Source organism: Panthera pardus, unplaced genomic scaffold, assembly GCF_024362965.1.
Source record: "Panthera pardus isolate Hobbes unplaced genomic scaffold, ASM2436296v1 HiC_scaffold_27, whole genome shotgun sequence".
Lineage (NCBI taxonomy): Eukaryota > Metazoa > Chordata > Mammalia > Carnivora > Felidae > Panthera > Panthera pardus.
In genome coordinates this window covers 12,896,941-12,922,452 of record NW_026526843.1, presented here as the reverse complement: position 1 = coordinate 12,922,452, position 25,512 = coordinate 12,896,941, and the positions used below count along the sequence as shown (strand labels likewise).

At 40.5% G+C, this 25,512-nt stretch overlaps 1 non-coding gene across 1 annotated transcript; it reads left to right on the top strand.

The window, feature by feature from the left end:
- The first annotated feature begins 19,733 nt into the window (after positions 1-19,733).
- LOC128774040 (U4 spliceosomal RNA) lies at positions 19,734-19,868 on the top strand. The gene has a single exon (XR_008418507.1). It is a non-coding gene; the product is annotated as a U4 spliceosomal RNA (small nuclear RNA).
- Positions 19,869-25,512: the final 5,644 nt, after the last annotated feature.

The window sequence follows — 25,512 nt, the reverse complement described above, 5'->3', positions numbered from 1 at the left end:
CCTTGTAATTGAATATTTCAGAAAGATTTTTTTTTACTATGTAAACTTTAGAAAGAGATTTGGTTTTTAATATTACACAAAATATTTTTCCTGGGTTGATTAAATATATTTTAATTGCTTACCAAATGATACTTTAGTTTAATTGAAATTCAACTTACTGTCTTGATAATACTAATGAAATAATTAAACATTTCTCAAAATGATAATGGATTAAAGTAGTATGATCATATATGGCTTTTTTATATTTGACTTAATTAGATTGGAACGAGATTTATCTGTTGAATAATTACTATGTTTCAACTAACACTTTCTGAAAAAATACAATTGAGCTTGCTACAGTTATTAGGTCTGATTAGTCGGAAAGAATGTCTGGTGATCCTTTTAGATTTTGTGGTGGCATAATAGCTCATTGACTAATTTCTCTCCATATGTCTGAGACATCGGGAGAATTTGAGTCCCTAGCTGAAGGACAAAGCTAACACATTTACTTTGCTGGATTGGAGATAGGACAGTAGTGGTTCCGGGACTAATCCTAGTCCCGTTTGTAGATGAATCGAATAAAGAACCTGCCTTAGGGCTCCATGATTTGAACTGGCAAGAAGTCCGCTCTGCAGGTGAGGAAGGAAGAGCAATGACCACAGCCCATTTCCGGGATGTGACAGCTGTCACGTTGCTTCTGTGTGTCAGGTGGACACCGCGCGTAGAGTTAACGAGGTATTTTAGAGGACTCAGAGAATTAGCAGGCTGAGCTTTGTCCTGCCGGGATGGTGCGACTACGTTGGCTTTTGGGTTTGATTTTGTTTCTGTTTTTGAACATCAGTTGTAACTAGTTTATAGGTGACAAAGTGTTTTAAGGTTTCTTCTGGCTTCTGGGCAGGCAAAATCACCTCAGGAAACAAATAAGAAACAACAACAAAAACATCCCCCCCCCACACATGCACACAGGCTTCTCTAAATATGTGGCAGAAAGGAAGGTACATATCATATGTGTGAGACGAAGTCATCGTCTCTGGTGTCTGTACTGTTGTAAGGATGCAATAGACTTGATACGACCAAGAAGCTTGATTATATGTTTGCAAAAGTTGGAAATGAACCTACAGTCACTTGCTAGTATGTATGCTCTGGATGTTTGGATTTTCAGATCATAAGTTTTTGTAAAGTGATGCACTTTTTAGACTCCATCAAAAGGGAAAAATATATATGTATATAAACAGATATATTACTGATCCATTTCATGTGAATTCCCAAGCTACCTAAAGCACACTCACACACGTACACACACACACACACACACACACACACACACACACACACGGAGGTGGATTTCACCATTGATGGTTAGTGCAAATATTGAAATACCTACATCCACAGACTTTAATGTTTAACCTTCAGGACACAACTAATTAGCATTAATTTCAAAAAGCAGACGATGCAAGTCGAGTAGTGTGTATCATAACAAAGCCCTTGGCAGATCAGAGACCATAGATGTTTGTTAGTTTAAAAGAGGTCCCTGGCCTCTCCAGACACTTCACATAGGGTTACTGGAGAAATTGTAACTTCTTTGAAATTCCCTGTTACCCAAGTTTGACACTGGAGACCGCTAGACATTTGCATTTTGCTGCAAATTAGTTTATCAAAGACCTGAGTGTGTTAGGGACATAAGAAACCTCCGAGGTCATCTAATTCACCACTTTGACTTAACACATAAGGAAACTGAAGCCCCAGGAAAGGACAGAACTTACCCTGGGTCACACACCAAACTAGAATCAGGTCTCTAGAGTAAGTAGGCATCCATAGCACAGGCCTCTACGAAGAACGGGCCTAGTTCTGCCCAAGCAGACAAAACCCGTTTCCTCAAGATGTTCTTATAAGTCGCCCTGTTCTTGTAAGTTGCAGTGGAACACTGCAGGTGAACTTCTTGGTTAAAGGCAAATAAAGAAGTTCACCGATTGCATATAAGCCCTTTGAGAACAATGTTAGTCACCTCCAGGCAGGCAGGGGTGCATAGACTCCAATTCAACAGAGGCATTTTAGGAAAAGAAACATTGTAAAATCTGGGAAGTAGCTTAGCACCATTCTTCAAAATCAACTATTTATGCATTAAAGACATCCCCACATCTCTGCTATGGAGTGTGTGTTATTTTACAGAGATTCAGAGGTGCCTGCGTGCGTGTGTGTGTGTGTGTGTGTGTGTGTGAAGAGAGAGAAATGGAGTTAGTATTATAAAACTGGTTTCAATTGGTATTAAAATCTAGACACAGTTAAATTCTCAAAAGCGTGTGTTCCTGGCATTCTAAGCTGTTCCAACAGTTGAGTCCATAGGTAGAATAAAAAAAGACGTTACCTCCATTAAAAACAAACTCAATCCGTTTTTTTGTCATTGTCTAGATGGAATACCCAGATAGATGAGAATATAGTTCACTTTAAAATTTTTTTTTAACGTTTTATTTATTTATTTATTTATTTTTAAATTTTTTTTTTTCAACGTTTTTTATTTATTTTTGGGACAGAGAGAGACAGAGCATGAACGGGGGAGGGGCAGAGAGAGAGGGAGACACAGAATCGGAAACAGGCTCCAGGCTCCGAGCCATCAGCCCAGAGCCTGACGCGGGGCTCGAACTCACTGACCGCGAGATCGCGACCTGGCTGAAGTCGGACGCTTAACCGACTGCGCCACCCAGGCGCCCCCCGTTTTATTTATTTTTGAGACAGGGAGAGACAGAGCATGAACAGGGGAGGGTCAGAGAGAGGGAGACACAGAATCTGAAACGGGCTCCAGGCTCTGAGCTGTCAGCACAGAGCCCGACGCGGGGCTCGAACTCACGGACCGCGAGATCATGACCTGAGCCGAAGTCGGCCGCTTAACTGACTGAGCCACCCAGGCGCCCCTATAGTTCACTTTTAGAAATACCTTGTTCTTCAATAATAAGATGAATATATTCTCTGTGAAGATTCAGAAAAGTCATAAAAACAAGTATAATAAAGATAATTTGTAATCTCATCACCTAGGGCCATCCACTATTAATATTTTGGTCTTTGCAGACTTTTTGCAAAATATGTGAATACACTCACAAGTGTACTTTTAATTTTAGAGAAAATCATCCCGTGATATACACAAACACTTCAGTAACATGCTTTTTTTTTTTTTTTTTTACATTTCAATATATCATAAATACACTTTCACATATGCATTGCATCGTCTCTTATGACGGCTCCGCAGGATCCTATAGAAGGGATATACCGCGGCTTATTTAAGCAATCCTCTGTTAAAGGATATTAGATTGTGGCTCTTTCCTCTATAATAAACAACACTATGATAAAAAGCATTTTTCGTACGTACGTATGTAATTATCTGGTTAAGAGATGACTTTGTCCTCAGGATAAATTCCTGAAAGTGGAATTTGTGGGTTGAAGGGCTTCAGGTAAAGGCTTTGGAATCATACTAGTTTTCCCTTCAGATGTTTTCTATCAATTCGGATATGCGATACCAATTTTTGTTCCGAGGAAAAGCAAACGTGTACTATATGTATTTGCCCATACCCTTGTCAGCTCTAAGCGTTGTTTTTTTGAAATTCTCTCAATCTCATAGGAAAACATTCTCACGGATATTTCCACGAACGTTTCTTTGAAACAAATTTTCCTGAATGCATTGGCCCTTGCAGCTTCTCTTTCGGCCTCTGCCCGTGTTTCTATGTCCCATTTATCTCTCTTCTTGCCGGCCACCGATGACATGCTTACTGCGTGCCAGACCCTGTGTGGGGTCGTTCGTTACCTCAGTTAAAACTTAGCACAGCACCAGGGGTGAGGAAGCACTGGTATTACACACAGTTTGATAGACGACAAAAGAGGTCATGCCACTTGTTCAAGCTCAGGTAGTCGGCACGTGGCAGACAGATGGTGCTAAATCGGATCTGTCTGCCGTTGAGGCTCGGCTCTTACCTGCTCCACCAACCTCCTCGACACGGACATGTGGGATTATTCTGGAGCCAGAGCTGTTCCTCTCTGGTTTCTGGCTCAGGTGTCATGCTTAGAAATGCCTTTCTTTGCCGTGAAGCGGAGAAGAACACCACCTGTTGGGTGATGAAGAAGGAGCTTGGAGGGCCGGGGGGATGTTCGGAATGGCCAGTGCTGGTCCGAAGGGTCCCATTTACATTAGCTGCCGGTGAGTGGTCCAGCTCTGCTGAATCTCTCCTGGTGTCTTATTTATTTATTTTGAGAGAGAGAGAGGACGAGCAGGGGAGGAGCAGAGAGCGAGTGAGGGATAGGATCCCAAGCACGCTCCACACCATCCGTGCAGAGCCCAACCCGGGGCTCGATCCCACGAACCGTGAGATCATGACCCGAGCTGAACCCAAGAGTCGAGCGCTTAACCTACTGAGCCACCCAGGTGCCCCTTCTTTTATTAGCATTTAGACCTACTGAAGTGTCTCTCATCTTTAAAAAAAAAAAAATCCTCTTTTCAATATCCGGTTCCTTCCAACCTTAGTCCTGTCTTCCTCCTCACCTTTAGAGTGAAACTTCTTAAAGTTTAAGCATCTTTTTGAACTTCCTCCCTTCCTGTTCACATCTCAACCCACTCCTTTCGGACTCATTATTTGCGTGAAAATGTTCTTGATAGTTTCTTTAGTGACCACCCATTTCAAAACCCATTCATCTGCCCTTACTTTACACAGTTAACTGCTTTCTTATTTCTAAAAAATCTCTCCTTCCTTAGATTCTGTGACCAAATACTCTCGTGGTTTTCCTTCTACGTGGCAGATTCTTCCAAACTCTTCTTTGGTGATCTCTGCCTCTGCTTTCATACTTCCAAATCCCTCCTATGCTCTCCTCCTTGTTACTGCCTGGGTGCTTTGAGACGCTGGCAGAGCTCATATAGGCAATGTTCCGTCGAATTACAAAGCCACATCTCCAGCCCAGCCCAGCCCCTGGACTTCAGAGTAACGTCAGCAACAAGATGCGAGCTGTCTCCACGCAAAGGGTTTTCATATGCCCTAATCTCAACATATTTAAAACAAATCATTTTCACCTTGAAATCTGTTCTTCTTCCATTTCCTTTCCTGTCACATCCACCTAATTTACCAGGGTAGAAATCTAGGATCATTTTTGACTTCTTCTTTTACGTACTTGTAACCCTTTCAAATAGATCTAAAATTACACACACTGCTTTCCAACTGTACTGCCTCTGTTTTTGTCTCAGCCCCCACAATCTCTTGTTGCATTAAGGCAGTCTGTTAACTGTTCTCTTTGCATTCAGTCTTTCCTCCTTTAAGCCATTTGAACACCACAGCAAGACTTACTATTCTAAAATGACAGCCTAGTCATGTCACTGCCCATTCTTTCCATGAGAAAGTCTAAGCCCCTTCATGAAACAGCAGTGGCACCTCCGGAAATTCCACACAAATAACAAATGCTTTTGCGGTTAAAGGAGTGGGTTACGGTGATAATGTGCTCAGAATCAAGGGTTAGTGAACTCCTTTCAAAATTGCTTTTGCATAGCATTTTGCAATACTTTGAGAAAATGTCAACTTTCCACATCAGACACTAGGAAGATGGCTAATAATACATTAAGGAAAAGGCTCCCCCCTCAGTACTCTATAGCACCCTTTGTATCTGTCCCCTGAGATATGACCCTACATGATCTGGCACCTCCTTGCAATTCATTTAACTTTTGCCCACCCCTGTCCCCGGTCAATCATTAATCTCCCTTTAAGCAAATCAGTGGATGCCTACTGTGTGCTAAAAAATATGCTAGACATTATGTACATGGCGATGAACAGAACATAGTCTTGGATGTCATGGAGCCTCTGTAGAGCAGAGGAAATAGTCATTAAATAAATCATTTTAGTGTTAATAACGTACTTACATTTGTAACAAGTGACTCTTGGGGAACGGTGAGATCTAGTCCAAGTTTTCTCAACCTTAGCACTATTTGGGGCCAAATGATTCTTTATTGCAGGGGGGGGGGCGGGTGGCATTCCTGTGCCTTGCTGAATGTTTAACAGCATCCCTAGCCACTACTCGCCAGATGCCTATAGCAACTCCCACTCAGTTGTGATAACCAAAAATGTCTCTGGATGTTGCCAAATGTCCCTAGGGGTTGGGCGGAAGGTAAAAGTCATTCCTGGTTGGTAATCACCGTTCCAGACCAAGGTTACCATTAATTAATTGAGCGATTTAGGAGTCAAATGTCTTGAGTTTCCTTAAGCATGCTACATTCTTTTTGTGAACTCAAAACCTGTGTACACACTATTCTTTCCACCCAGAGCACTCCACTCCTTCCTCGACTGAACCACCCTAACATCTCCCATTCCAACACATTTTCATTCTTGGATAGATGCCCCTCTGTGTTCTCTCAGCACCCAGAACACTGCCCGTCCACACATATCACATTGCGTGGTAATTTTCTGTTTACTTCTCTGTAAACCCCGCTAGTGTCTAAGCTCAGTAAGGTTAGCACCTGTCGTATTCCCCGTTGTATTAAAAAAAGCTCAGGCTTTTATTTGGCGTGAAAGTGATCAAAATATACTCGAATTAACGATTGAACGAGTTGAATGAATGACAGAAGTTTTCAGCTAAGCCAAGAGGGAATAAAGTGGTCAGCCAGGATTGAATGACAGCAATGAATTGTACTAATTTGTTGTGACCATTTTGGCAAGATACCAAAGGTCAACGTGGAAAATCAGCTCTCGAGTACTAGGAAAAGTCACCAGATATCCCGAACTCACCTTCATACATAGCTGTCGCTCCATCTATTTCCTTGACTCGATTTCAACCATCCGTGTATCCTTGTTTCTCACTAGTGTGGAGATAGGAAATAGTGTAAAAATTAGAAATTGGCTGACAATGTCTGGTTTACAGACTATTTGGTAATTGAGAAAGCTATGAGTTTTGGCAGGTGTCCCCAAATACTTTCACACAAAGGAACTGGGACCAAACTCGCTGCCTAGAGCCATGGGGGTAATGCTGCTACTCCAGCAGGTCTGGAAGGCAAGACATCAAGTCAGAAAGTTTTATTCTCAAGACTTAAGCTCTAATGAACTTTGCTTTGATAGGTTTTGGACTTGCTTGGGACTGTCGCTCTCGTCTTCCTTCTGAGTGCTCCCTTTTGTAATGGGGATGTCTACCCAGTACCTGTCCTACCATTGTACTTTAGAAGCTCAACACCTGTCTGGTTTCACAGGGTCACAGTTGGGGAGCGATTTTGTCTCAGGATGAATTGTACCCCGAATCTCACCCGTATCTTCTTTAGATGAGACTGTGGACTTTTATAGTTGATGCTTGAACAAGTTAAGAGTCGTTGGGCTGCTGGGATGGATTGAATGCATTTGGCATGTAAGAGGGATGTAAATTTGTGGGTACCAGGGACAGAATGCTATGGACTGAATTGTGTCCCCTCAAATTCATGTGTTGGAGCCCTAGCCCCCAGTGTGATGGTATTTGGAGGTGGGGCCTATGGGAAGTGATTAGGTTTAGATGAGATCATAAGGGTGGGATCCTAATGCAGCAGGATTGGTGGCTCTGTGAGAAAAGAGTGCTTCTCTCGGCCTTCCCGTCTCCTTGTCCCTCTCTCCCTGTCTGTGTATCAAGGAAAGGCCATGTGAGCACACAGTTAGAAGGCTTCCGCCTGCAAGGCAGGAAGACATCTCTCCCCTGAACCAAATCATGCTGGCGCCTTGATCTTGAACTTTCAGCCTTCAGCACTGTGAGAAAATAAATGTCTGCTTTTTAAGTCTATGGCATTTTGTCATGGCAGCCTGAGCGAAGACAAGTACACACCAAGGACACTGGCTTGTCAGAAGTTTATTATGATTCCCAGGGATGCTTTCTAATCTCAGCCTTAATGCTTTTACCTCCAAGTACCCAGTGGACTTTTGAAAATTCAGTACTGTCTTCTATGAAAACCAGCTGCCCCTGCGCAGGGCCCTAATTTTGTCGGTGGCACTGCTATTCTCTCAGGTATCTGGGCTTGCATACGTGGCTTGCCTTATCTCCCAGAAGCCCCCACAACGAATTTTCCCCATCACATGTTCTGTACCGTATCTTTTTGTACAGATACGCATAGAGGTCCAAGATATCTCATTGTATTTCATCAATTCTAAGAGGCACCACTATTTTATATACCAGTAAGGAAGTAAAAGCTCTGAGAGTTAGGCCGTGATGTAATATTAATTGTAAGATGCATCCCAACTACAGAGATGTTGGAAGATGAACAGTTTGCTTCACAGAAGCAGTAAGATGATGCCAGTGGAAAAATCAAGGACACTACACTATATAGAGCATGATACCCGTATCAGTCAGATCCCAGCAGGAAACTGATGATCCACCAAATTAGGATAATGTGAAGAGGGTTTATTTATAAAGCAGTTAATTACCAAGATGCAGGTGGGTCATAGCATTAGCGCGAAGAGTAGTTTCTTCTGCAGAGGGACGCAGCAAAGGTAAAGCGCCCTTGCAAAGAGGGAGCCCAGAGATAACAGTTCCTGTGTAACTCACCTTCTTCTCATCTTCTCCCAGAGCCTCCCACTGGCTAAACCCTTTGGAAATCCAGAGGGCAAGAGGCCTTGGGTGATGTCATCTGTATACATCTGTATACATCTGTATACTGTATACTTCAGTCTGCTTGGGAAAAGAGCAGGGTGGAGGGGGATGGAAAATAGATAAGTAGAGGCAAAATGAGATACCTTATAAAACTTCACGTGTGCCATGAAAACATATATGTTTGTATACAAACAAACATGTTTGCTCTGAAGGGCAACAAAACTGTTAGCAATGACTATACGAGAACACGGGATTCAGGGGACGAGGACGGGGGACTTTTATTCTTCGTTTGGTGCCCTTCTGAGCTGTGTGAGGTTTTTATAATAAATACTTATTGTTTTATAGGAAAAAAATAGGCTAATAAAAAGTAGCCCCACAGTTAAACCTTGCTCTCCGTTTCCATTGCCATAATCCTGGTCTAGAAGTTAATATCCTTATGCCACAGTTCTAAGTACTGTCTCTCATCTGACACCCCCATCTTACACTTTTCTTTTTCTTTTCTTTTTTGAGTATGGTTGACACACAATGTGACATTAATTTCAGGTGTACAATGTAGCGATTCAACAACTCTATACATTATGCTGTGCTCACCACAAGTGTAGCTACCGTCGGTCACCACACAACGCTATTACAGTGCCATTGACTATATGTCCTTATGCTGTACCTTTTATTCTCGTGACTTATTCATTCCATAATTGGAAGTTCGTACCGCCCCCTCCCTGCACCCATTTGGCCCACCCCCCACCATACTCTCCTCTGGCAACCATCCGTTTGTTCTGTGTATTTATAGGTCGGATTCTGCTTTTGGTTTGTGTGTTCGTTTCGTTTTTTAGATTCCACATAAAAGTGAAATCATATGGTATTTTTCTTCTTTGCCCAATGTATCTCAGCATACTGCCCTCTAGGTTCATCCGTGTTGTTGTTAATGGAAAGATCTCATCCTTTTTATGGCTGCATAATACTCCAGTGTCTGTGTATATATACACACCACATCCTCTTTATCCATTCATCTATCACTGGACACTTGGGTTGCTTCAGTATCTTGCCTATTGTAAATAATGCTTCAGTAAACATAGGAATGCATATATCTTCTTGAATTTGTGTTTTCATTTTCTCTGTGTAAGTACATACAGTTTGCTTTTTCTGATTAATCCTGAGTATGACTGCCAGAATTGTGTTTACTTAGTCACTCATTAATTAGAATGTTTTTATTGAGCAGCTAGTATATACTGGGTATTATTCCAGAAGCAGAGGCTCCTCCGGTGAAGCAGCACCTTTATCAAATTTGTGGGGGAGGGGTTCTCATTTTTGGTTCAGACACCCAATTCTGGGACCAAAAGTTGTGGTAAAAGAAGATAGGGTGATACTGTGAAAAGATAGCTCCTCTCTCTGTAACCTTGTATGCTGGAGAGGGGGGTGAGGGGCAGGAAGAAAGGAACATTTTCGGAAAACAAGAGACTGGGGGCATGGTTCAGCAGATAAGTTTGTGTCGGGGCGCCTGGGTGGCTCAGTCAGTTGAGCATCCAACTTCGACTCGGGTCATGATCTCGTGGTTCACAAGTTCGAGCCCTGTGTGGCGCTGTGTGCTGACAGCTCAGAGCCTAGAACCTGCTTCGGATTCTGTGTCTCCCTCTCTCTCTACCCCTCCTCCACTTGCACTCTGTCTCTCTCTCAAAAATTAAAAAAAAAAAAAAACATTTAATTTTTTTTTTACAATTAAAAAAAGATAAATGTCTCCTTTACTAATATGGCCACTTGTTTGGATGTGAGGTAACAGGAGGACAGGAATTCAGTAAGATGATAGAGTAGATCTGAGTGCTCTTTTCTCAGTCCTCCTCACTTTGTTCCCCCTCCTGAAATTCCTTTTATAGCCTTCGCTATGACTTTAAATGTCTGTGCCTTCAACATCATGGGATCTTCTTTCCCTTTCCTGAAGTTTTGCAAGCCTTAAATTTGGTATTGCACAATTTAGCACACCTCCGGGGTCACGTTACATAGATTTATTTTCTAGGTCTTTTGTTGACCATTTCTCTTCAGCACCTTCTCTGTTTCTGTGTCATCTCGTCACATGCTACAGTCTGCAAGAGTAAGACTGACTTTTATAGTATTCATTGTAGTTTGACCGATTCCAAATGATACCTACTGGTGTTCCTGAATCTCACTAGTAACATGTAAATAATATTACAAAACACTCAGTTTCAGTGTGTTTGTGTGGACGGCACCACCACTTTTGGGGTCAGGTACTTTTGGTTCCAGTCTACGTTGCCTCTGTGACCTTGGCGCAAGTTGCTTACCTCTCTACCATCCCTCCGTCATCGCCTGTTTCGAAGGATTATTTGCAGAGACTGAGAAAATACCCTCGTTTAGTCCTCCCTTCAACCAATATGTAAGTGCCAACTATGCACCAGCCACTCTCGAAGTCCCAGGGATGAAGCAATCAACAAAAACAGGCAAAAGCTCCTGACTAAGTGGTCTTTGCAAGTGACTTGGTCCGTAATACAACCTCAACAAGCAAAACTTTCCTGTTCTTCTCTAGAAAGGTTGCCTGTAGCTACATCATCTTATTTCTTAATATTTCTTTTAAATGTTTGTTTATTTTTGAGAGAGAGAGAGAGAGAGCGAGCGTGGGGGAGTGGCAGAGAGAGAGGGAGACAGAGGATCCAAAGCGCGCTCCGTGTTGCGTGTTGGCAGCAGGGAGCCCACTGCCGGGCTTGAACTCACGAACTCATGAACTCACAAACCGTGAGATCCTGGCCTGAGCCGCAGCTGGACTTTTAACCGACTGAGCCACCCGGACACCCCGTTAATATTTTTAGAGAACAGAGCCTTTACCAGCCTGAGAGTCTTGTCCTTTTTCCGATCCTGAACGCCTTTTCTTTGTATTTCGTGCATATAGACTAAACTCACATTCACAGGATGTCATCTGATGAATGTCGGACATCTTCCCACGTATGTCTGCATTTATTTTCTCAAAATTAACTTTGATTTCATAAGTGATATATCTTTGTTGGAGAAATTTTAAAATGCAAAAGAAATCAAAGAAGAAAATTAAAATGTACTTCTCGTTTCCCTATAAAGACGCGCTACTCTATGAAGAGATACTCCGCCTGGGATTTGGTGTCGTTTGTCATAGTCTTTTGAAATGTGTTCATGTTGGGTTCCATGTCACCACTGCTTTGTCTTTGCTATGCCCGTGTTTAAAAATACCATTTAACGTTTCTTACATACCGAAGTTTTGGTAATGAAAGCATGATTGACTCTCTGTCTGCACAAACACATTCTCAGTGCATTGACCTGTCTCTGACTTCTTAATAATCAACAGCTCTTTGTGTTTATATGATGTTCAGTTTTTGAGATTTGAACAGATATTGATAATTTGATTAACATGAATGTCCACACAGAGAATGAAACACAGATCTTTATAATGGGAAAGCGGGAAATGGCTTTATGAAGTATAAATCTAGCTTATTGACTATTTAGTAATTAATGACTAGAAAATTGAGCCAAAATACTGAGTAATTTCAAATAAAAAATAGCATCCTTGATTGTACGTGAGTATAACATATAAGCTGATCCAATTCAAAACAAGTCTCATTTTGTTAACTTTCGATATTGAGTGTAAATTACTTGGTTTTGCCAGTCTGGGTACCAGCATCTTTTAACTCTTTATCCCCCCAAATTGGCAAACCTACTTAAAATTAGAATAAATAATGTTACTATAATGCATTCCCATGTATCCATTAACCAGTTTCAGTGATTACCAACATTTTACCTTGTATCATCTAGTCCCCCCACATTTTGAGGGGGAGTATTTTAGATTGAATTCCAAACATCACATAATTTAACTTGTAAGTACTTCTGTATGCATTGCCAACTTCTAAGAACATTTTTTGGCATACCCGTTATGTCACTATCACATCTACCAAAATTAATAATACTTAAAATCATGTAATACTCCGTTCATGTTTTGATAGCCATGATTGTCTTAAAACGTCTCTTTACAGCTGGTTTTCATTTGATTGATCTGTCTTGTCTCGTTTATTCTGAAATAGTCCCCAAATCCCTCTTTATCATGCAATGAATTTATTAGAGAAAATAGGTCCTTTGTCCTGTCGAATGGTTCCCATCCTGGTTTTTGCTGATATTTTGTGGTACGTTTATCTTGTATTTTCTGCAAACTATGAGTTAGATCTGGAAGCATGATCAGATTCAGGTTAAGTTGTATTTTACGTGAGTACTTTGTATATGGTTTTGTGTACTTTCTCTTGCAAGAAATCATGAGACAATTAATATCGGGATGTCCCATTTTTAGTGATCTCAAGATTCATCAATGCCTTCAGAACATAAAGTTCTCATCAATATTTCATCTGATGGTCTTAACAATGATGATCATGGCTTTGTTCCATTACGATATTCAGGGTTGCAAAAGTGTTTTTCCTAATACCATCCTTCATTCTGCCTTTATTCGCTAGAATCCTATTATAAAAAATAAATGTGTTTTTTTTTTCCAACTATTTGGATACCCTGAGGCTGCATAAGAAAGGTAAGGTAAATGTTTACTTTTTCCCCTCTATCGATTTGCATAGTAATGAGTTGTCTACAATCTCCAACAGTGTCCAGTGAGTTATTATTTAGTATTATGAACTCCAAGATGTTTATGTACTTTATGTTTATCAGTTCAACGCACTTATTATCTTTGTTGATCATCACGTTGTCCCATCGCGGATCGGTAGAAACCCATTAGAGTTGGCTTCTGTGGGCAGAGTCTACACTCTAATAATCAGGCAGGGCCTGAAACATTCAGGTATCAATATTTAATTGCACTCACAGAGGCTTTTTGACTCAGGAGTTCCACGAAGATTACAAAAGTATCAGTTGAGAATGGCTAATGCTGTGTTCTGGAATAAGAAACAAGATGTGGAGGGGGCTGGAATTCTCATTCTGTGGTTCTTCCTCAGTAAGGGATTGCTGATAGCCTTCATCAGTATGACTAAGGGAAGGGTTCTGGTCTCATATGGGCCCTACCTAGTCTGTGTGTCCCACTGCTCCCGTCCTACTCGTACTTAGTAATGAGGGTTTCCGGGGATGTTATTGTGAAGTCTTATGTTTTTGCTTATGCACTGGCTGGGAACGGAATTCTTAGAATTTGAGTTTTTCTCAAGTGTATAAAACCTCCATCTCTAGAGGTATGCTGCAGCTCTGTATTTCAAATCAGAATGTTACGGAACCATATTTGCACTCTTTCCGTGGCTCCACTGCTCTCTGTGTGACCAGAGTTTTTTGAATGTTTGGAATCGGAAAGAATTTTTGTATCTTTTCGGTGAGAAAAATGTCTTCCACTATGAGCTTGATCTAAAGACAGATTTTCCCTGGGTTTTCCTGGCGGCACAATTCAACAGCTTTCTGCCATCAATTATTTGTCATTAATTGAATCGATTTATGGTTCATAAATGCATAGATTGCAAGTTCAGAGAATCTTGTGCCTTAATTTATTAAGGCCATCCATGTATGTATGTATAATTTCACTGTAAAAGTAAGTCACTTCATCTGAAAATCCATTTCTAATAAATTAAGGTTTTTTCTTTTAACCGGAGAATGATGCCACGAGTCAAAAAACTAGAGCCCGTAGGCCAAATCCAGCCTACTGTCCGATTTTGTAAAACACAGTTATATTGGAACACAGTCACTCATCCATTTACATATCATCTATGGCTGCTTTGTTGCTACAAGAGCAAAGTCAAGTATTTGTGCTGAGAATATTCACTATCTGTATATTTGTAGAGAAAGTTTTCTAACCCCCGGTCAAGACTAATGAAATTTTCTCTGTGTGTATTTATAACAACACTTTTGTCAGGAAGCCACTGTGGAAATATCACTAAATAAGGAAAAGGGAAATTATTTTCTTCAAATACAACTCTTACAGTGTTGGTTAGGAAAAAGATTTTTGTCTGTTTTGTCTGTTGCTCTGCCCCCATTTCATAGTGGGAGATCAATAAATAGTGGTTGAATGGATGAATACATGGATGGATTATAGTTTAACGTCTTTAGTGATTAAGCAAACACAAGAAATCTACATTAGATCCCTATTTGTAGAGCTGTAGTGATTGTGTGACTATAAGAGAAGGCTTCAAGATTGATCACAAATCAACCTAATATATGTTAAGGGTATTTTGTGCCCAACTCTATGAACTATCACTTATTAACTGCTAACTTGCTTATAAGGAAGAGCAGTTGAGGTTAGGTATCCATTTCCCTTGTTTCTCTTTCTGGTGCAAAGTTACTTTTCTGAAACGTCTTACTTGTATCTCTAATCGTGACAAAAACTGTCTGGGTCTGCTTTCTATAACCCACTCTGAATTCTAAAAGAGAGTTTATGAATTGATTCCCATTCATTCTGCTTGATGGACATTGCAGTTAATAAGGTTGGTGGTTGTGTTGAGATCCCTGAGATTTCTTTACATATGTAAAGAACCTCATATAAGCACAAAGAGCAATTGGTCATTTGGCTCTGACGGTTCAGAGGATTTAGGCCAATTCAAGGATCTGAAGCCTAGAACTTGGGTAGCTTAGCTCATTCAAAGTAGTATTTCTGAATTTTCCTTAGGAACTTTTCTACAAAGTTAGTTATCAAGAGGCTAGCTTCGTTTCCTGTGAAGTTGTAGTTTTCTTATCCCCACGATGAAAAATTTTTGGAAATACATTGTTTCGCAAATTTTGCCCATTTTACCTTTGCTCTAATCCAGTCATTCAACACTTCCTGTGAGCATTCATCAGTTTATTTCCGGTGAAATCCAAGGCACATATTCAGTGCTTGCCTGTTGAACTTGGGTTAAATTCATGGTCAGTTTACCATCTTGAGCCAAAAAAAAGCCTTTGGTAAATCTTCACATGGATGGATGTGTCTTCAGTGTTTGCAGTATCTTTTAATAGATGTCACTCAAATCGGATCCTGTAGAGGGTCTGTGATTGGTTTCCTTGTGACAGCCTTTGACTAACTTGTTGACAACTTAACCCCTAGTTAACTGGCTTGTCTCTTTCAGAGGATGTTTCTGTGTCTTTTAAAACTCTTTTCAGTGCCTATTAATTTACAGACAGGTAGTGTTACAGGCCTCAGTATTTACCCTGCGAGAAGTTCCCAGTTCACACGGAAATATATATGATAATACAGAAAGTGGGGAGTAAAAGTACACAGATTTTGAAGACGTGTGACATTAGACTGGTCATTTAACCTCTTTAGTCTCAGTTTCCTCACCTGTAAAATAGGGCGTGACAGCAGTAACAAACACAGAGAGTAAGTGAGAGGATAAAATAAATTAATACAAGTAGAAGTCATGTGGCACATTTCTTGGCACAGAGAAATCACGTGAGAAGGGTTGCTTGTTATTATTACCAAGCTACCCAAATATCTATTGCCTAGATACAAACAACATGATTGGTCCTCTTGCCCACAATGTACCTCAGTTATTTCTGCAGGTTCTCAAAGAAGGATTTCTCATGTGTAATCGCAACCAAGTCTGACTGTCTGGAAGCTCTGTTCACTGCACAGTATCCCCCTTGATCTTGCTTTCTTGTTCTGTTTCCTACTCGTTTACATCCACTGCTGGAAAGGCCTCCTAGAGACATTCGCTGATGACAGTACCTCCCACGGTCATGTCTGTGTCCGTATCAAGCGTTGTCATCTGAGGAGACGCCCGTAGAATGAAATCTACAAGGTGCCCATGTATTCCTGGCTTCTATGCTGGGTACTCTGTGAAGGGAAATCAACCCTGAGATACATTTTTTATTAAGTTTTTTTATTTTAATTCCGGTGTAAACATACACAGTTATATTAGTTGCAGGCGTACAGTATAGTGGTTCAACACTTCTATACATCACTCGCTGCTCATCACAGCAAGTGCCCTCCTTAATCCCATCGCCTATTTCACCCATCCCCCACCTCCCCTCTAGTAACCATCAGTTTGTCCTCTATGGTTAAGAGTCTGTTTCTTGGTTTGCCTCTCTGTCTCTCTTTTCCCCCCTTTTCTTGTTTGTTTTGTTTCTTAAATTCCACATATCAGTGAAATCATACGGTATTTCTCTTTCTCTGACTTGTTTAGCTTAGCCTTATACTCTCTAGCTCCATTCATGTCATTGCAAATGGCAAGATTTCATTCTTTTTGATGGCTTATTAATATTCCATTGTATTTTTATACCACCTCTTCCTTAGCCATTCGTCAGTTGATAGACATGGGCTATTTTCATGATTTGGTTATTGCAGATAATACTGCTATAAATATCAGGGCGCATATACCCCTTTGAATTAGTCTCTTTGTATTCTTTAGGTAAATACCCAGTGGCGCGATGACTGGATCACAGGGTAGTTCTATTTTTAACTTTTTGAGGAACCTCCCTACTGTTTTCCAGCGTAGCTGAACCAGTTTGCATTCCCGCCAACCGTGCGAGAGGGTTCCCCTTTGTCTGCCTCCTCACCAACACCTGTTGTCGCTTGTGTTGTTGAATTTAGCCATTCTGACGTGGGTGAGGTGATACCTCATTGTAGTTTTGATTTGTATTTCCCTGATGATGAGTGATGTGGAACATCTTTTCATGTGTCTATTGGCCATCTGGATATCTTCTTTGGAGAAATTTCTGTTCATGTCTTCTGCCCGTTTTTTCATTGGATTATTTGGTTTAAGGGTATTGAGTTGTATCAGTTCTTTATATATTTTGGATACTAACCCTTTATCAGATATGTCATTTGCAAATATCTTCTATTTAGTAGGTTACCTTTTAGTTTTGTTGATTATTTCCTTCACTGTGCAGAAGCTTTTCATTATTTTTTAATTTTATAAAAATGTTTAATTTATTTTGAGAGAGAGAGAGAGAGAGCAGGGGAGGGGCAGAGAGAGAGGGAGAGAGAGATTGGTGAGATCACGATCGGAGCTGAAATCAAGAGTCAGACGCTTAACTGACTGAGCATCCAGGAACCCCAGAAGCCTTTTATTTTTATATAGACCCAATAGTTTATTTTTGCTTTTATTTCCCTTACCTCAAGAGACAGATCTAGAAAAATGTTGCTATGGCCAATATCAGAGAAATCACTGCCTGTCTTCGAAGAGAAGGGTTTTTATGGTTTCAGGTCTCACATTTAGGTCTTTAACTCATCTTGAATTTATTTTTGTGAATGATGTAAGAAACTGGTCCAGTTTCATTCTTTTGCATGTAGCCGCCCAGTGTTCTCAACACCATTTGTTTAAGAGACTGAGATAGAGTTTTGACCTGGTCCCTGGAGGAGCTCTACTTGTGCCCAGATTCCCACAAATTACCTCTTGAGTTGTTACTTGATAGCAATAATTTATATTTATTGCTTAGGGTGGCGTAAGTATCTGGATGTCACATGCTCTTTTTTAAATGTTTATTTTTGAGAGAGATAGAGAGAGTGCAGGGGAAGTGCAGAGAGAGAAGGAGACCGAGCATCTGAAGTAGGCTGTGCACTGACAGCAGAGAGCCCATTGTGGGGCTCAAACTCAGGAACCGTGAGATCATAACCTGAGCCAAAGTTGGACGATTGATGGACTGAGCCACCCAGGTGCCCCTAAATGTTGTCTTTTTAAATGTACTAAAGCAGGTCAACAAAGTTTGGTCTCCCTGCTGAGCTTCTTGTTCATATCTTATCGATATGATCCATTGGAAGAAAGGTTCTATTTCACTATTTGTCGTAGTGAAGGGATGGAACAAGAATGAGGAATATTTTGCTTGGGAGGACTCCTATCTCTCTGGGAGGATTTGCTAACTGAAGATCTGCGTACGGCCAGAGTGTATCTGTTCGACACACATAGATGGTAGGTAGGAATTAACCTTGACTGCTGTCTGCTTCCAGCCCTAGAAGTTATGTTGCCATGAGCTGGTATTCGGGCCTTCCAGCTGACTTGTACTAATCTGCTATATTACAAATGAGAGAGATGTTCCCCTGCTGCTCGCTGTGCCTCACTAGCTACTGACCCAGCATTGCCTATGAGACTCTGGCAGATGGACACATAGAGGTGCCGAAGAAACTCATTCTAGCTGACTAATAAGCAGGGAGAACTTTTTAGGCCCACAAAGAAGCAGGTGGTATAATTGCTTCACGTTTAAGGGGAAACTAGCAGCTTGAAGTAGGGGGAATAACACTGACCGTTCGGTACAGGATCCAAACACGTTTAGTGGAGAAAAGATGAAACACACTGAGGCAAATTCTAGATTAGAATTGAAGAGATATCAGAAAAGTATAAATAAAGATTTCTTGGATAAATGCTTGCGGAAATGCAGCATTCAGTTAGCATCAGATTAAAAGAATGAATATAGTGAATCTAGAAGAGGAATAGAGAGGAAAAGTGTAAAAATGTTGGGGCACGTGGGTGGCTCGGTCGGTTAAGTGTTAGACTTTGTCTGAGGTTGTGATCTCCTGTTTCGTGAGTTTGAGCCCCGCATGGGGCTCTCTGCTGTCGGCACAGAGACTGCTTCAGATCCTCTGCCCCCCCTCTCTTTCTGCGTGTCCCCCACTGGTTCTCTCTCCCTCAAAATAAATAAATAAACTTAGAAAAATTTTTTTAAGTAGAAAAATGTCAATACGGTAATAATGAGTAAAGAAAACATAAATAGTAGAGCCAGATAGTCTAATAGATACAAGTGATAGAGAGAAGGAAGAACTAATGGAGGAAGAAACTTAGAAGAAAAGTATCCCCAAGCTGAATAAAAACTTGAATGATCCGGGGCACCTGGGTGCCTCAGTTGGTTAAGCGTCGGACTTGGGCTCAGGTCATGATCTCAAAGTTCCGTGGTTTTGAGCCCCATGTCAGGCTCTGTGCTGACTGCTCAGAGCCGGAGCCTGCTTCCGATTCTATGTCTCCCTCTCTCTTGGCCCCTCTCCCACTCCCACTCTGTCTCTCTCTCTCTCAAAAATAAATAAACATTAAAAAAATAAAGAAAAAACTTGAGTTTTCAGCTCAAAAGAATACAGTAAGAGCCAGCAGTGTGAAAGAAAAACAACAAACGCTTCGCCATATACCAGTGAGATTTCTGAACTTCAAAAATAAATGCACTTAAAAAGTAATGAATAAATTATGAGGTACTTCAAACTTGCGGAAAATTGCAGAAATGAATGTAACCTGTGTACCCACCATCTATATTGGCCAGATGTTAATGCTTTGCTATACATTACAAATATTTGTTAAACTAGCTTTGTGCAGTGGCAGTATCGTAGCCAATGAGGTTTATCTGAGGCGCGATTCTTGCTAATTGCAAACTTTTCCCAAATATTTGTTAAACTCGTATATAAATTTCATATAAATTTCATCTACATAAATATATATAGATCTAATTCATTCTTGTTAACTATAAGCAACTGTGTGGACAACATTTATGTCACCGTCTGCCTGTAGAAGATTTAAAACCATTAAATGTTAATTTCTGAAGTTAATGTGTAAATTTAATGCAATTAATATTGGATCCCAACAGATTTATTTTGGGAAATTTATGAAATGATCTTAAATTTTTATGATTATATGTGCTCCAAAATAACCAATAAAAATAAAAAGAGAAGTGAAAACTATTTCCTTAATACATGTAAGAACATGATATAGAGTCTCTATAATGAAATAAATAGGTTTTGGTAAAGAAGCAGAAAAACCTATCACTAGAACATACTAAGAGTACAGAGATATATATTAGTATCTACGAGATTTTAATACATAACAGTTGTACATTGTTTGACTCTGTCCGAAAAGAATTGTTTAACAGTCCTAGTACACTTGGCAATCCACCTGGAAGCTATTGGTAGTGGGTCTTTATCTTATACCCCCAAATAAATTCCAGTTTCATATGTAATCAATCCATAAAATCTTGTAAGAGAACAAATGAAATTAAATCTGTAATTTGGGATTCATGGAGGCTTTTAAACCAAGGCTGGAAACCAAAAGGCTATGAAACCAAAGATAAACATATTTGACAATACAATTAGAAATTTTGATTGCAGAAACACCACAAACAAAATTCATAGACAGATTATAGAAACAAATAAAATGCTACAGTGTACAGAGAGCTACCATAAAGTGGTATGGAAAAGATAATACAAAAGGAAGATGGGCAAAAAACGATTAATAGACACTTCACAAAAGAGCAGACCCAATGGCTAACAGATACGTGAAGAGATGATCAAATTTTACTTGTAGTTAGGAAATCTAAATTAAAGTAACAAATGCCATTTTGTACCCATTCGGTGGATAATATTAGAAAAATTACCCAGTGATAGTAGAGATGTGAAACATTACAAATAGTTTAGAAAGCAATCTGGTGATTTATATTTGTATTCACATTTGCGTTTATATTTGCTCTTATATATACTTACCCTGATATTTATATATGTCCTTTTACTCAGCAATCCCACTAGTATATAAAAGCATAAGTAATAGGGTGTTCATTTTAATATTGTTCACAAAAAAAAAAACCCTGAAAACAAAGTAAATGCCCATCAAATAAATTACAGTACAACCATAATAAGGGGATAGTTTAGTCACTAAAAACACTGAAATAAACCCATAGTGGTTATACCTCCTCACATAAATCTCTCATCAAAACTTTCTCCCTCTCCTACCACTTACAGAGCAAAAGCATTTCTGCATATAAATGGAGATAGACTGGTGTGTGTGTGTGTGTGTGTGTGTGTGTGTGTGTGTGTGTGTGTGTGTGTGTTGGGAGGCGGGCAGAGGTGTTCTACGGTAGCAGCAAGTAAACCCAAAATCTGGACTGAGACCGTGAAATCTCACTGTAGGGACAGCCAGAAGGAATGTTGTTTGTTCGAGTGTGGTTCCTTGGAAGTGCTTGTATCCAAGGAGTTCCAAACTATTAGGAGTAACTATGGGAATCCCATCAGATGTTGTAAGCAGCTATCACACAGGAATCAAGAATCTGTCCCTCGAGGAAAAGGTGTTCAGGGTTTCCATAACCCATGGGGAATTGGACTGTCAGAAGATAAGGTAGAAATAGAGACCACATTAGCTAAGTGAGGGTAAGTACAAGTTATTTCTAGGTGTATCCAGAATTGTTGAGGGTTTCCCTCTTGGTATATTAGATGATGGCATATAATGGTGAGACACATTTCAAATTCTGCCTGCTACTTGGGTGTAGGTTTCTAATGTTTCCCATATGAACAGATTGATTTCAGGAGAGCCGCAAGTAAGAATGTCTGAGGAAGGGGAGCCTGAGTGGCTCTGTCGGTCACATGTCCAACTCTTGATTTCAGCTCAGGTCATGATCTCACCGTTTGTGAGATAGAGCCCCGCACTGTTAGCGTGGAGCCTGCTTGGGATTCTCTCTCCCCCTCGCCTCTCAAAATAAATAAATAAACTTCAAAAAAAAAAAGAGTGCGGAAGACACCTAAGACAATCGGATTAAAATAATATGAGGGTAGGTTGAGGTTGAGCAAAGCACAGGAGAAACTTAACTAGATACAAAGAAGTAGAGTGAACTGATGACCTGCTTCTTCGGTACTGGTGAATAGCTTCCAGCAGTAAGCCTTGACTGTTCGCATTTAAAGCATATTTATACTTGGGAGTTTTCAGCTTTTTAGAAACATTGTATGCAGTTTCATTTTAGCATGTTGGTGTTCGACTTCCTTTATGGTATATGGTTAATAAGGCTTCTGGCTAGTCAATATCACCATACAGTTTTTTAGGCAGAACATTCTTAGAGCAGGTTAATTTCATATTGGAGATGAGTACAGTTTTATAAATCAACAACTAACCAGTTCACAAAGTTGTTATGGTTTTCTCAGCGCCCTAACGCACTTAAGTACGCTCTATGTGTAAATTATGTACTTCAAGTTGTGGACAGTCACATAATAATAAGTTAATTAACTTATGAGAAAATATTCATCTTCAATAGTAATCAAATAACAAAGCCCAAAAATAATAATTGCATTATCCTTTTCATCTCTTATGCTTCTTATGTCTACTTCTTTTACACTAACGGCGTCTCCTTTTGCCTGGTCGGTTACAGAAGTGGGCACTGGTAACATACAAAACACCAGGTTCTAGAAACATAATGTTGCTCGGGGGAACTTACGTGTGGCTGGATTTATATTCCTGATTCCTAAATGCTCCTGATGTGGGCCTGGTACTGAAATGCTTTGGAAAAGGGAAACACATGAGAGATAGGAAGTTGGATTATTCCAACTTTGGAGGTGGTATTCCAGCACACGTTTGCAGAGGAAATTCGTTACAGATGCTGAAGGAGGAAACCCATCTCCACACATGCCCTTGCACTAGAGCCCTCTGACTGTGATCTAGAGGAGTAAGAAATTTGGAAGTGCAAACATTTTGAAGTTTAATTTCTTTGAACTTTTAATTCAAGGAGATTTCGTTTTTGTTCTTTAATTTCTCTCTGGGAAAGAAATAATTGGGGGGGGGTTCAGAGTATTCAAATTTGGGGCATCCTTCGCCTTGTAATTATTTGGGCTAATTGCATAATCTCTGGTGAGTTCTATTAAACAATGCAGATAGGCATAATTTGAAATGGAAAATAGAATAAAGATAAAATATTCTGCCTAGGGTACAATGCAGCCTTGAAGTTAATTTTGTTAATGTCTTCTTCTGACCCACTTTATAGTCTTCTGAGGACACACATTTGAACTGTCTTCACCACTGGTCCCAGGAAGATGCATGAAATAGGAGTCGTTGATGCTAAAGATGCAGGGGTGGGGCTACCTCATCACGGTTGGAACAGCACTGCCCTGATAGACGACTGGCTTACTCTCTCCAGGGGAATGGCCACACCATATGCTTCATTACTAAGCTCAACGGGTTAAGACAGTGGTTTGCATCCCTAGCTGCACGTTAGAATTATCTGGGGAGTTTTTAAAATGCTTAAACTTTATCGGAGAGCAATTAAATCAGAATCTCTGGGGTCGGGGTTCAGTATTTCCAGTGCACGTTTGGCTTGGGTTGAGTTCCCCAGGAACAGACTCTGGGACAGAGATTTGCATATAGGAAGCTTATCGGTAAGTACTCTCGCAACCTATGAAACGGTGGAGGAGGATCAGGTAGATGAAGTTCAACTGTAGCTGCTCTGCCACAGTCCAGGCCACAGGGAGGTCTGGATCTGGGATGGCCCTCCGTGGTTGTCTCAAATCGAGGCACAGAAGCTGAACACCTTTATACCCTTGCATCTGCCCAACTTTGGATTTGGGTTGCCCTCAGGGAGTGAGTGTGACCTTGGGAATAAAAGCTCCTTCCCACTGAAAGGAATGACCAGGAGGCACTCAGCTCTAACCTGCCAGCCGTCAGCACCACACATGTAGTCCAATTCCAGAGCCCATGGCACTTCCCAGAATGATGAAGTGTTGGAGTGGACCTTTCTGGCCCCATTGTAAAGCCCATGGCCCAGGCCTCCCCAGCAGAGGAAAAGATACGTGTCTGCAAAAGACAAGGAGGTCCCAATACCCAGTGGGGCCATGTTAAGCAGTGACGGAGTCACAGGAGAAGTCAAGCATCAAGGACGTGTCTGTCCCTCCTCTCTTACCTTAAACATGGATGCCCTTTAAAAGTATGTACTTTGGGGCGCCTGGGTGGCTCAGTCGGTTAAGCGTCCGACTTCGGCTCAGGTCATGACCTCATGCTTCATGAGTTCGAGCCCCACATTGGGCTGTCTGCATAACCGACTGTGCAAGTTTATATCAGAAAAAGGATAGGAGACTCTGAAGCACTGTGTAATGCATCCTTAACTGCGTATGAGTTGCTATATTGTGACTCCATCTACATTTTCATTCGTGTAATGTTGCCCAATTGTTATAAACTAGAGAGGTGGAGAAAAGAAACTAGTCCTCCCCAAATTTTTCCTCAAAACATTTGAGGAAGTGAGTAAAACATTCAGAAACAGGCAGAAAGACTTAAAATTTAATGAATGAATAATCAAAACAATTTGAGATGGGGGGCAATAAAGTAAGCGGAATTTCTGCCAAATATAATGATGAAGAAAGAAGACCTACAATATGTAGAAATTAGTTTTTATGGCATGACCACAGAAATGAAAATAGAAAGGGGGGGAGGGAGAGAATTCTGTGTTCATTTGTAGGCTTACAAATCATAAAATCGAACTGAAGTGGGTAATTTTCTCAGAATATATAAATGACTAAAATTCTCAAAAGATAGAAAATACTAATACATCAATAACTATGGAAGAAAGTTTTAACAAAACCTGATACCAAAAAGTTCTAGAATGGACAGCTTTATGGGTGATTCATTTGTACTTTACTCTATAAAATGTTTAAAATCATGGGGCGCCTGGGTGGCTCAGTCGGTTAAGCGGCCGACTTCGGCTCAGGTCACGATCTCGCGGTCCGAGATTACACCCCTGTGTAATCATGAGCTGAACTGAAGTTGGCCACTTACCCGACTGAGCAATCCAGGCGCCGCTCTTGTGTTTTTGATTTTAGCCATGCTGACAGGTGTGAGGTGATATCTCATTGTAGTTTTGATTTGTATTTCCCTGACAATAAGTGACGTTGAGCATCTTTTCATGTGTCTGTTGGCCATCTGTATGTCTTTGGAAAGTGTCTATTTATGTCTTCTGCTCATTTCTTAACTGGATTATTTGTCTTTTGGCTGTTGAGTTTTATAAGTTCTTTACATATTTTGGATACTAACCCTTTATCCGGTATGTCATTTGCAGATAGCTTCTCTCATTCCATAGATTGCCTTTTAGTTTTGTTGATTGTTTCCTTCGCTGTGCAGAAGCTGTTTATTTTGATGTAATTCTGATAGTTTATTTTTGCTTTTGTTTCCCTTGCCTCTGGAGACATATCTAGAAAAGAAGTTGCTACAGCTAATGTCAAAGAAGTCACTGCCTGTGTTCTGTTCTAGGATTTTGATGGTTTCCTGTCTCACACTTAGGTCTTTCATTTATTTTGAATTTGTGTATATAGTGTAAGAAAGTGGTCCAGTGTCATCCTTTTAGATGTTG